General features: G+C 34.0%; 1 pseudogene across 1 annotated transcript; it reads right to left on the reverse strand.

Annotated features, from left to right (window-relative positions):
• Positions 1–1,618: 1,618 nt before the first annotated feature.
• Positions 1,619–2,543, reverse strand: LOC308279061 (glutamine synthetase-like; annotated as a pseudogene). The gene has a single exon. The product of its transcript is annotated as a glutamine synthetase-like (transcript).
• Between the last annotated feature and the right edge of the window lie 9,273 nt (positions 2,544–11,816).

The following is an 11,816-nucleotide window of genomic DNA, read 5'->3' on the forward strand; positions in this document are numbered from 1 at the left end:
GAAAGTTCCTCAAAAAACTAAAAATAGAACTACCATATTATTCAACAATTTCAGTTCTGGGCATATATCAAATGAATTGAAAACAGGATGGAGAAGAAATATATGCACTCTCATGTTCATTGCAGCAATATTCACAATAGCCATGAAGAAAATAGATGTTAACGAACAGATGATGGAGAAAGGATATGGGAATACACACACACATGTGATGTGATGCTTAATCTGGATTTTCATCTTGACTGGACTGAGAATCACGGAGGATTATGAGATAATTGACATGTAGAAAAGCAGATTGAGGGGGAAGTTTCACACAGGATGACATCAACACTGTCCAATAGGCTGGGATCCAGATGGAATAAAAGGTAGGATAAGACAGAAGTGGCAGGAAGGCAATCTCAAGTCTTCCTGGGTGGAGGTGCATCTGCTCTCACTTGGTATATTGGACTTCAACACCTTCATCCTTCCAACTAGACTCTCACTGAGGATTCTCTGGAGCATTTTCAAGCCTTTCTATTTAGATCCGGGACTGTATCATTGGTCACTTGAATCTGACAATCCAGCTATCTGATGACTGGAGTAGCTGCTGGTTCCTCTACTTTTCTGGGTGCAGGCAGCCACTCTGTGATTGCACTATTTCCGAGTGCAAGCTAATTTGAGAAGTCTCCTTTCATGATATACTTATCCTGTGAGCTTTGTTATTCACATACATCTATGCAAATATGTATGCACATATATTGATGTATGTATATATATATATACATACATCGATATGCCTACATGTATATACATGTATATGTATATTCTATAAATGCTTATATATATATATATATATATATATATATCACAATTATCTTTTAAATATATCATAAAGAGTTTGACCATATTGTCCATAGTTTGAATCTGGCATGCCATCCAAAGGAAAATGTGTTAAAATCTTGGTCCTTAGGTCAGCTCTACAGGGAGGTATTGGAACCTTTAAGAGAAAGTAACTTAGTAGGTGGTCTTGAGGTCATGGAGAGCATGAAAGCGGAGCAATCAATCATGGATTGAAATTTCTAAAATCATGAGCCCAAATCAGAGTTTATCTTTATAATTTATCTCAGTTGTTTGCTATAATAATGGAAACCCAACTAAGAAATATATACTGCCACTTTATCTGTAATAAATGTGATACCTGACCATTGTCTTTGAGTAATTTTTAATTAAACACTTTCTTTTTCAGAAAAAAATCTTATAAATCTTAAGTTGATTTATAAGTGCTGTTCTTGTCAGTTACACAGTTTGTTTACATTCAGAATTATCTAACTCTGAACTTACTGCACATGGCAATTAAAAGTCATTGCAAAAGAAAATCACAGCTGGCCTGCTGCAGGCAGCACAAAGCCAGCTTCTCTCTCCTGGACAAAGAAAACAGGAATAACTGGGAACAAGGAATAAAAAATACCTTGATATTTTACCTTTGAGTTACACTGTGGGTAAGCAGGACAACTGGGGGGCAGTTGGAGTAGCAGAAGACCTAGGAAGGGCTCCATGGCTAAAGTCTAGTCTGCTTAGCTTTTGTACTGGAAGGGCTCATCACTGATTTGGTTGAGAATACACATGCATTTGAGGGCTTTGGTCATGCAAAGGGGTCACAGTTGGCAGAGGGCAGATGGCCTTCAAAATTACCCCTCTTTTCCTGGGGATACAGATGTTGGTGCTACAGTTGGCTCCGCTAGCAGAAAAGTCATTGATGTTGGTGTTGTGAAATCCACTTAGGTGTTGGGCATGGTTCAGCCCCACCTTCTGGAATTATAGGTTGTGAATGTGGTACTGGTTCCACTTGTTTAGTTTATCCATGGCTTCCTCAATGTACTTCAAGCTCTTCTCTTCCCACATGACCTTACACTAAAGTTGGGAGAGCAGGCTGTACCATTGCAGTTCCAAGGAATGGACTTGGGATCAAAAGTTGCTATCACTCCAAAATTTTCACATATATGGTGCGAGATGAAACAGGCCACCCAAAAATGATCTCCCATGCGATTCATTCACCAGGTCCTATTTGGAAATCCCACTGAGAAGGCATGACCTCAGCATTTGACCCTGTAATCTTGACTTTTACATACGAGCAGGTATAGGTAATAGGCCTCCATGATATCCCTACCATAGGCTTTGTCTCCTCCCACACCACAGTAATAGGGACAGTGGGGCCCAAGAAATCCATCGGAAGGCCAACCAAAGGGATGCCCATCCATGCCCATGAGCATGTATTCCTGTTCCATTCCAAACTAAGAGTGCTGACTGCTCTCATCGTGTCCATTATCCATTTGCAGTCATGTCTTAAATTGGTCTCTGCAGGCATTCAATTATACTTGAAAACTTTATAGAACATCAGCTTGTTGGACTCCTGTGGAAGAGGCCTTGACACATGGAAGCAAGGAACAGGTACATGTCACTGTTGGACCTTAAACCTGAAAGGTGCTAGAACCATCAAAATCATTTACAGGTAAATGGATAACTCTTCTTACATCATTTACAGGTAAATGGATAAAATTGAAGAACATTGTGCTAAGTGAGATTAGTCAATCACAAAAAAAGAAGAAATTGAATGTTCTTCCTAATATGAGAAAGCTAGGGAGAAAATGAGTCATAGGAGGAACTCTAGATGAAGAAGGAGAAACCATAGGTGAATAAATAAGGTGACCTAATTGAGGGGGATGGAGGAGGAGTAGAGGGAAATTCCCTAATGTACATGATGTACATTCACAAAAATATCAATCACTAAGCCAAACATGAGAAAGAGGATGGGGGGTAGAGATGGGGTGGGAAGTGAGGAAGGAGTAAATGAGTGATGTGTGCATGTATGTCTCTAACACCTTGTACCCCATTAAGATATAGACAAAATGCACGAATAAAAAAAGAAAAGAAAAGAAAAATATATCAGGTATTGGTAATTTACTAGCTATGCGATAGCTAAAAAAGTTGCTTAGCTTCTTTTTGCCGGTTTCAAAATCCACAATTTTTTAGATAATCATGCCTATCATATAGGTTTCAGAAAAGAAGCAAGATCACACCACACACACACACACACACACACACACACACACACACACACACCAGTTAAAGTAGTGAGTCCCAGAAAATAGTCTTATTATTTTGCTTTTTAGTCTCAAACTCTAGTCAGTAGAGGAATGTCCCTGTACTTCTTGAATAGTGTTTGAATTGATTCTGTGAGAATTATTTGGAGTTGTCATGAAAGCTGATGAAAGACTTATATCTTAAGTAGCCCAATATTATTAAAAGTTCCAGTTTTCTAAGCACCAGTAAAGAGCATATGGAATAATCTAACCAGGAAATTGTCAGTTTGTGTTTCTCTTTTTTCTAAGATAAATTTTATACTTTTATCTTCTACTGAATATGTAGACATATACATATTTTAGCTATAGCCAATAACTCCCTTTCTATTACCAGAGCTATATTCCCAGTTGTAAAACAATGACAAGATTAGAGCCCCTTATTCACATTTCCAGATGAAAAAGAAAAAATAAAGTTCAAAAAAATTAGTGAGATAGTACCATGACAAATTGAGGTTGTTTTTCAGAAACCATGTCAAAATAATTTGATGCATTACTAAAAGACTTTATTCCTATGTGACAATCTGATATCATCCCCATAGAATATATCAATTTAAAACAATTGTGTCCGGGACCCTAACAGGCATTCCCAATACTGGTACACATGTGTCTAAAAAATAAAAAATTTTCTTAAAAAAAGTTACTATGTTTTCACTGTGGCTATTTTTGTGATATGTCTTATTTCCTGATGCATATTTTATCAAACATTTTTATTTTATGAATGAGAAAAATTAACAATATTTCACAAGTATTATAATAGTTACTGCTATTAAAACAAATGATGATAAAGAATTCTTTTAAAAACAATTCAAAATAATGTTAAATTATATATTATTAAATTATTTAAAAAATAAAATAAAGATGTCTTTTTATTCATCACCAAACTTTGTGCCCTAAAACAAAATACTACTAATTTTTAAGTCCTAATCATAGAATCCTGTCTATAACTTGAAATACTTCTAAAACATGCACAAAAATATTTCAGAAGTTGGACATATTCCAATTTTATATGTAAGGTCATTTGGTATTTATGACAAAAGTGTCAATTTCCAGAAGACCACAAGACAGAGTGGTCTTATTTCTTGCTTCCAGAGAGTCCAATGAAATTGTGACAGAACTATGATTACCCATTTACAAGATTAGTCATTAAGTCCCAAGGCAAAAATAATAATCTTACCAGAAATTATGGATCAGTATGGTGTAGTGGAAAGTGAAATGGCCTTGAAGGCAGAAAATGAGTTTCTGATCTCTGTTGTAACCTAAGTAATATCGCTATGGCAAAATCCCTTAATTTATCTCATTTCGGTTTCTGTACAGCAAGGGTACTTATACTAGGTGTATGCTTTTCAAATATTTATGCTCTAGTATATTGTATGGCAGATTTTAGGTATAGTCTAAAATAGCATTTATTCCTAAAAGGTGGTCTCTCTCTCTGTTTGCAATGATTCTCACTCTGTATTTTCACTCAGGCATGACATTCAGATATTTGTTTATCAAATAACTGTGTAAGAAAGTTCCTTCATGATTCTATAACACAATCCTTTAATGTTTGTCATCATAAGAACAGCTTCCAACATCATCCTCAAATGATACTCTAAATATCCATATGGTGTAGAAAATTACAGAAACCTAAAAGACATGTAGAAGCTGAGTGCTATACTTTATGCAGAGAATACATCATAAGCAGATGACAAATACAAATAATGCTTTAAATTACTAAATGCTGAATAAAAGTGACACCAAATGATGTAGTGTCATGCTTAATCTGTCACCTCATATATATCTTCTAATTATAATTGAGTTTATTGTCAGAGACCTACACATATATATTTATATATGATTTCAAAAAACACTAGATTAAATTATATTTAAAGCTTTCAGTTTCAAAATATGCAGAACTTTGAGTTTTATAAGCCTTAAAAAGCAGAAAACTACTACATATATTTTAAATTGTAAAATGTTTATTGGGCTGAGGGTACTGTTCAGTAGAGTTATAGATCAGCAGTTATAGAGTGACTGCCTAACATGTGTAAGGCTCTAAGATTGATACCCAGCACCATCAAAGAGGGTATTTAATATTTTCATTATCATTATAAATTAATTTGGAAGGAATTCACTATTAAAAACCTACAATTTCATACTCTATCCAATGATAACAACAGCATAGGTGGATATATAAGTCAAAAAGCAAGGTCTCCAATTTGGATAGTAAATACTTTTTATTCATTTTTATATTTTTATTGATGCATTATAATTACACATCACAGTGAGGTTAAAAGTCTTCCAAACAAATGTGCACACAGGTCTTGGTGAGTTTCCCTTTAAGTCCCACCACACTACCCACTCCTCTCTGTACATAATAGTCATACTTTCACATATGGACATAGCATCATTTGAACTATTTCTTTCATCAGTTCATCCTCTTCCCCTCCCTGTATCCCTTTCTTATCCTCTTCCATTTTTCTACTGGCAACTCTCCTCAATTATTTAAAGGTCATTTCGTTCTCCACTTTCTCTCTACCTTATACATATGAGAGAAAACATTTGACCTTTGACTTTCTGAGACTATTCTCACTTAGCATAATGTTGTCTAGTTTCATCCGTTTTCCTGACAAAGACATATTTTGCCATCCTTTATGGCTGAATGATATTCCATTCTGTATATATGTCACAATTGTGTTTCCCATATATCTATATGCCTTTATTGGTGCATTGAAGTCTCATATCATAATGTAGATCACAGTGATAGTTTCATACATGTACATAGCCCTTAATGAACTTCCTCGGGTGTCCTTCCCCATTCCCTTCCATTCTCCATACAAGATAGTGAGATAGGCATTGATACTCTCACATGTACATAACATCAATGGAAGTAATTCCTTTATTAATTCTTCTTGCCCCTGCCAGTACTCCCCTGTAGGCCACCTTCCTCAGTACAAGAGAGTTTTTCCTCCATTTCATAAAGTCACTACTGTATTCTGATTAATCCATAACTTTTGCAATATGAGAGAAAACATATGACCCTTCACTTTCTGTGACTGGCTAATCTCACTTAATATAATGTTCTCCAGGTCCATCATTTTCTTGTAAATGAAATAATTTTGTTCTTCTTTATTGCTGAGTAGAATTTCATTTTATGGATAGCTTTAAATTTCAAAATATGCAGAACTTTGAGCTTTATAAACTTTAAAAAACAGAAAACTACTACATATATTTTAATACATGCAATATTTTGTAGTCCATTGTTTGTAATCCATTACATGTAATAATTTTGTAATTATTCATCTGTGGATGTACACCTAAGTAGGTTCTATAATTTGACTCTTGTAAATTGTGCTGGTATATACATGGAAGTACATGCATCACTAATATTTGTATTTCAGTCCATTTGGAAACATACTCAGGATTGACAGAGCTGGATCATATTGTTGATCCATTCCCAATATTTGTGTGTGTGTGTGTGTGTGTGTGTGTGTGTGTGGTACTGAGGATTGGACACAGGGACATTCTACCTCCAATCTACATCCCCATACCTATTTTTTATTCTTAATTTCAAAACAGGGCCTCACTAAATTGTAGAGGGCCTCAATAAGTACCTGAGGCTGCCCTTGAACATGCAATCCTCCTGTCTCGGCCTCCGAAGAACTGGGATTACAAGCTTGTGTCACTATTCCTGGCTGCATTCCCAATATTCTGAGGAATCTCCGCACTACAGAACAAAAAAAAAAAAAAAAAAAAAAAATAGACCAAAGAGCAAAGTGGTTAAAATGCAGGTATTGATAGTTATGGTTAAGTAAATTTCTAAAATGATTATTTAGTCCAGAGGCATTTTATGGGTTTTTGGAGGCGATAGGAAAAACTAACTCTAGGGACTGTATTAAAACAATATGAATTAACCTGTTGAAGTATAATGGCATACTTCCATGTCACTTTTTTTTTCTAGATTAAAATTCTTTAGAACAGGGGACTTGTCATATTTTTCCAAGGGACTGAGCACATGATGGGTACTTATATGAATGAATATTTGCATGCATGAATGAATTATAGCAGAATATCAATGGTTACTTTATACAATTTTCATCTTTTATTGTATTTAGAAAAATTGCATAAAAATAATTACATCTAATACCTTCATAGAGAAAGTATTAATATCAGTAAGAAAAGAAACATAGGCAAGAATTTTGTTTTCAAATTAAAAGATTTTTGTTGATATAGTAGCACTACTTGCCTATTTTACTAAATGTTTATCTTAATTTTTTTAAAAGAAATTGTGTGTTTAAGTGTCATTTACTTGATTTGATTCACATTTTATGTATTACACTAACTAGCTCACTTAAAATATTTTAGTATTCTTCTTTGATATTACTACACATACTATCTTTGGTATTACTGGCAGAAGTAAGGAAGCTTTGAAATAATATTTCCTTCTGCAGACAACTCAGTCCCTTCTGACCATTTTTACTAGAAAAATAAATCACTCCAAACTATTTACCAGTTGACTGCACAAATGGCTGTGTGAAATGTCTCCCAATAGGAATACTTCAATTTTATTTATATTATTACAAAAGCAATCCATTTATTAAGCAGAAGAACTATTCTACTTGCAAATAACCGCCCTCAGAGGATACACACAGATATGACTGGCCATTGGTCTTTCAAACTTGAAAGGCTAGTTGCATATTAGTCTTAAGAGTATATCATTATATCATTATCCTATCAAACAAAACTCCTTTATTTTTCATATAAACATCTGACCATTTATTATTTTACTACATATTTTAGGCTATACAGTATATGTGGAATATTATTAATATGATATTTGAACATTAATATTAACTTGGAATACCTTCCACATGTGAATACTGTTCTTTCATGCATCAATATTAAATGGATACTTCCCAAATAGTCATTCATACTGTGAAATGAGAAGTTTTTTTTTGTTTGTTTGTTTGTTTTGCGGTACTGAGGATGGAATACATGGCCATTCTACCTCTGAGTAATGCCTTCAGGCCTATTTTTTATTCTTTATTTTTAAGTATTTATTTATTTATTTATTATTTTTATGTGGAACATATTGAAAATGGCATACATTCAAAGTATGCTTGGTACTCTCTCCCTTCACTTCCCCTCCCCCTCCCAACATTTAGTGTCCAGGTTAACCATGCTATAATTATATTTTTACACAAATTTGGATGTAGCTCCTTCATTAATCAACCTCAGCCTTCTCCTATCCTTCCATTTCAGCTTTGGTGAAGTTTCTCCTCCATTGTCTGGAGTCCCTCTGTTATCCCAAATACTCCCTAGTTTGAGCATATTAGAGAAAACATATGTCCCTTCTCTTTCTGTGCTTGGCTGATCTCACTTAACATAATGTTCTCCAGGTCTTTCCATGTTCATAGCAGCACAATTCATAATAGCCAAAACATGAAACCAACCTAGATCTTCATCAACAGATGAATGGGTTGCAAAATTATGGGAAATACACAAAATGGAATTCTACTCAGCTATTCATTATATTTGAAACAGGGTTTCACTGAGTTGCAAAGGGCCTTCCAAAGTAATTGAGGTTGTCCGTGAACTGTGATCCTCCTGTATCAGCCTCTCAAATACTGAGATTACAAGCATGTTCTACAGTGCCCAGCTTGAGAAAATGTTTGAATAAAAAATTTCCTCCATTTTACTATTAACCAAATAAAAAAGTTATAGGACATTAGCTAGAAGTGATTTTAGTTTGTTCTTCATGTGATATAGTATCTTAGGCCTTTCTGCATTTCTGTAACAGAATAGCACAGGCTGGGGAATTTTATTTTCAGTATTGTAAAATGACCTTAACTTTTAAAAATTAATATGTGCATTACAAGAAACAAAAACAGAAGAAAAAAAGAGCAAATTCATCTGATCGCAAGCAGTGTAGGTGGACATGGCCTTCCAATTCCTATATATACATACACAATATTCTATTTGTGTGATCAAAATGATAATATGTTGTGTGCTTCTCTACATACCATCAATATCCACCAATTCAAACTCCCAAAACTACAAGAGTAATTTTTGATAACGAAATATATCCTACACCAACTCAATCTTTTAGAAAAAAATTCTAGTGCTGCCTTTCTTAGGGACAAAAATTTCACTAAATACAGAAATAGCAATAGCCCTCTTGATAAACATATCGGCAGAGTTACAAGTGACACACTATTCTCTTCATGTTTGATTTAAAATGAGAGCTAAGGCAAGTGTGTTTTGAAAAGAGTTATCAGAGTTCTACTAAAAAAATAGGTTGAAAGCATGTTCTCAGTGAATTAAGGTATTGATATGGTACTTCACAGAAAATGCACATACACACCAATGGCTCACATCAAAATGTAAATCTGAAAAGCACTTGCTCCAGTCTCTCCCTGGGTACTTCCTACCGTCCATCTGCTGCCAGGCTAATTAACAAATCCTGATACACACTGCCCAGAGGTGTAACAATGCCATGCTCAAGATGAATCTTACATAACAATTATAACAGAAAGTTATTCACAAGTGGCCAATTCACCAGCTCTATGTTTTACCATACACAGTCACCACAAGGTACGTATAAAACTAATGTGCTATGACATAAATATGAACTTTGTGTACAATGAACATATGTACTTTACCAACTACTCATAGAGACTCTAAAAGTGTCTCTGAAGGCTCTAAAAGTGTCTTCAGGTACAGAGATGTTAACAAAGAGCTCTTTCCCTCACCATTCCTCTTGTCCCTCTTCCCCATTCCAGTAACAACACGGACTATTTATATACCATTGATTCTTAATAATTCTTTCCTCCATAGCTCCAATTCACAATATTCTTGGGATTTTTTTATTTTGCTACTATGTATCCCTGTTTTAATTGGCTTATATTAGTTATAATGAAACATGTACCATAAAATATTTTAAGATATTAAAGCAATATAAATTATCTAATGATTATAATGCAAAGCAATGGACTGTGATATCAAGAGCATTAAATTTAAGATAGAAAAATACTCACATAATATAGTCTAAATTAAATTCCAGTTGAAACATAGCTTCTTGTTAGAAAACAGTTGTTCTAGTCATAAAAGGACAGCTTGTTTGTATAGAATATATTTTTCAAATTATAATAATATTGAAATATATGATTTGCTATGAATAGTTTTGAGAAAATATAGCAAATAAAAATTCATTGTTTAAAATATAAACATAATTATATTTTAACATAATTTTATTATCTTTATTTTTGAACTCATATACACTATGCCATTTCTAAAACAGATTTAAAATTTTACTATAGTTGTATTGGAATCTTGAAACTATCAAGAATAATTTGCAGGGCTGGGCGTGGTGGCACACGCTTATAATCCCAGCATTTGGTAGGCTGAGAGAAGGATCGCAGTTTGAGGACAGCCTCAGTTAGTGAGGCCCTTTTCAATTCACTGAGACCCTGTTTCAAAACAAATAATAAGAAATAGGGCTGGGGTGTAGCATGTAGATAGAATGACCCTGGGTTCCATCCCTAGTATCTCAAATTGATAATAATAATAATAATAATAATAATAATAATAATAATATGCACTCATAGAGAATTAGAGCATTGCATTTTTCAACCTGGTAATATATTTTTCATTAATTTAAAAGATTCTCATTAATTCATATTAGATCAGAAAGTGAAGGGTCATGTGTTTTCTCTAAGATGTGCAGAATAGTGAGTACTTTGATAAAAGAGGAACTCCAGATAATGGAGAAGAAACTTCAGTGGAGCCAGGGAAGATACCTAAGGGCAGAGAAGGAGAAAGACTGAGATTCATTAATAGAAATGCTACCACAGACCATGTGTATACATGTGAATATACCAATGTCAACTTGGGTATAGTCTGTACTGGGAAGGAGGAAAATGGAAAGGTGAGGGGACATCAAATGCTGTGTGTGTGTGTGTGTGTGTGTGTGTGTGTGTGTGTGTGTGTGTATCTTTGTCAACATGATTTATATTATGATCTGGGATGATAATGCACCAATAAAAGCACAGACACACAAAATAGTTCCATATATTGTTCCCTTTAATTTCTGCCAATGAAGGAATGCTATATATTAAATTATACATTAAATTATACCACTAAATATATTTCCTTATAATAGCATGTTTCAAAATATGATCTAAAGTCAGGTCTAGAAAATGTTTCAATTATGGGAAATTTTATACTTTTTTACTCCTACCAAGATCCCAGGATTCTGCTGCTTCTTGTTATTTTTTGCTTCAGTGTTTAGCATTAAAAACAATGAAGTGAGAATTTATGAGAATGATTTATGCTGAGTCCAACCTCTTGACTGATATTTATAGTCAGTATTCAGTCTGTTCTTTGACATTTTAGTGATATAAAACTAGTGACTTCATTCAATTTTCTGATAGAATGTCTCATATCAAACTAAGAAGTAGTTATCTCCTTATAAACTATCTTCTTACTTTTGCCTGCAACAATAAACATTGTCTCTTCTTTCAACAATACAGTATGCATTATCAAATATAGCAAAGAGTTCTAAGTCTTTCTTGAGAGAATAACCTCATTTTCTTTCATCATTCATGGTTTCTGGACTATTCCTCTTTCTATCGTCCCTAAGTTTTTCTGGAATACAAGTGTCCACTTAAAAATTCTTAGTATAGAACCTAATGCAACTCTACAGATATTCATTCAATAGGA

This window comes from Muscardinus avellanarius, assembly GCF_963383645.1.
Source record: "Muscardinus avellanarius genome assembly, chromosome: X".
NCBI lineage: Eukaryota > Metazoa > Chordata > Mammalia > Rodentia > Gliridae > Muscardinus > Muscardinus avellanarius.